Genomic DNA, 2,768 nt, shown 5'->3' with positions numbered 1-2,768 from the left:
ACATGATTAAGGATGTTAAAAAATTGAACTTCCAGCAGCCAACATTATTCTTACTTCTATTAAAAATTTTACTGTAAGTCTTGTTTAGTTGATTTTAAGTGCCATTGAGTCAGCTTTGACTCATAGCGATGCTGTATAGCATTTCTAAGAAGTGGCTGCTGTGTTTGAACTGCCAGCTTTGCAGTTCAAACTGTCCTTGTGGTTGACTGTTTATCTTACAATGCCACAAGGACTCAGAGCTACAAGGCAAGATGAGAAATTAAAGGCCATATAAATTGGCGTAGAAGAAGTAAAAGTCTGTTTTCAGGTGATATGATTTTATACATGGAAAATCCCAAAGACTCAGAAAGAAAATTATTGTAACTCATTAAAACATTCAGCAAAGTGATAAGGTACAGAAATTCAGTCAGATTCCTTTACGCTTATAAAGACAGTTCTGAAAAGAAATTAGAAAAACATTTCCATTTACAATAGTGTGAACTCTGTAAGATAAGCATTAGACTGCCAACCTCAGTGGCTCAAGCACACCAGCCACTTGGTGGGCAAAAGATGAGGTCTTCTGCACCTGTAAAGAATGAAAACAAAAAAACCTTTGGAACCACATACATAGTCTCTATGAGTCAGAATCAACTTGATGGCACTTACGAACAACAACAACCCAAAAGATGAAATTGTTGTTTTTGTTGTTAAGTGCTATGAAGTTAGTGCTGACTCATAGCAACCTTGAAGAGTGATTCTGAAGCTTGAAATCTTCATGTGAGTAGAAAGCCTCATCTTTCTCATTAGAGCTGCTTATGATTAAATTTAACCAGAATAACAAAAGACCTATACAAAGGAAACCACAAACCGATACTAAAAGAAACTAAAAGAGATTTATAAAAATGGAAAAAATATATCATTTTCATGGAAAGGAAGACTGAACATTATAAAAATGTCAACACTACTCAAAGAGATTTATAGGTATAATGTAATCCCAATAAAGATTCCAATTATCTTTCTTTAAATGAATGGAAAAGCTAATCACTAACTTCATTTAGAAAGGAAAAAGACCCCAGATCAGTAAAACATTACTAAAGAAGAACAACAAAGTAGGAGTCCTCTCACTTCCCAATCTCAAAAACTACTACACAGTCATAGTGGTCAAAATATTCTGTTACTAGTACAAAGAAAGACATGGATCAATGGAACAGAAATGAGAACTCAGAAGTAAATCATCCAGCTATGGTCATTTGATCTTTGCCCAAAGGCCAAAACCCATTAAAAGGGGAAGTGATAGTGTCTTCAACAAAGGGTGCTGACAAAACTGTGAATCCATTTGCAGAAAAACTAAATATTACCCAAATCTCACACCATATGCAAAAACAAACTCAATGTGGATTAAGGATCTAAATGTAAAAATTAGAATTATAAAGATCATCAAGGAAAAACTAGGGACAAATTTAGGGGCTTGATACATGACATAAATATACTATCAAACATAATAAAAAACATACAAATAGCAGAAGACAAAATTGATGACTAGGACCTCCTAAAAATTGGACGCTTATGTGCATCAAAAGATTTCACCAAAAGAGTAAAAATAGAATCTAGAGTCTGAGAAAATATTTTTGTAATGACATATCAAATAAAGGACTAATCTCTACAATTTGTAGAAAACTGCAACACCTCTATAAGGAAAAGACAATTTGATTTAAAAATGGGCAGAGGATATGAACAGACATTTTAACAAAGAAGACATTCAAGCAGTCAGCAAGCATATGAAGACGTTTCATGATTATTAGTCATTGTTGTTGTTATGTGCCATTGAGTCAGTTTTGACTCACAGCAACCCTGTATAAGATTTCCTAGGAGCAGCTGGTACGATTAAACTGCTGATATTGTGGTTAGTAGCCCAGTGCTTATGTATGATGCCACACCAGGCCTCCATTAGCTATTCTTATTATTTTTAAATTCCTTTGAGTCAGTTCCAACCCATAGCTACTATGTATAGGGTTTCTGTGAAGCAGCTGGTGATTTTGAACTGCCAATCTTGTGGTTCGAACCAACTTTGCAGTCCAGCACATTAACCCACAGTGCCACACTGAAACTCCATTAGCTATTAGCAAGATGAAAGTAAAAATGTCAATGACGTATAATATTATCCAACATTAAAAACAAAATTAAAAAGAAAAAAACAGACAACAGCAAAAGCTTGCGAGGGTGTTGAAAGAGTACAACTCTTCTACACTGCTGGTGGAAGAGTAATATGATGCAACCACTGTGGAAAATGATATGGCATTTCCTCAAAAGTTGAAAATACCAATACTGTATGACCCAACTTGATATATATCCAAGAAATAAGAGCCTTGACAAGAATAGATATATTCACAAGCATGTTCATCACAGCAATATTCACAATAATAAAAAAGTGAAGACAGTCTAAATGTCCATCAGTGGAAAAATGGTTAAGTAAACCTTGGTACATACACACAATGGAATACTATGCAATGTTGAAAAATAATGATGAATATGTTAATCACCTTATAAAATGAATGAACCTGGAGGACATAAACTGAGTGAAATTAATCAATCACAAAAGGACAAATATTATATGAGACTACTATTATAAGAACTCAATAAAAGTTTTCATATTAAAATAAATATTCTTTGATGGTTATTAGGAGTGGGAGGGAAGAGAGAGTAAGTCACCAATTAGGGAGTTGTTGTTAAGTACTGTGGAGTAGGTTCCGACTCATAGTGACTCTGCACAGGGTTTCCAGGGCTGTAAA

This window comes from Chrysochloris asiatica, unplaced genomic scaffold (genome assembly GCF_000296735.1).
Source record: "Chrysochloris asiatica unplaced genomic scaffold, ChrAsi1.0 scaffold00177, whole genome shotgun sequence".
In the NCBI taxonomy this organism is placed as follows: Eukaryota; Metazoa; Chordata; class Mammalia; order Afrosoricida; family Chrysochloridae; genus Chrysochloris; species Chrysochloris asiatica.
This window is presented reverse-complemented; position numbering follows the sequence as displayed.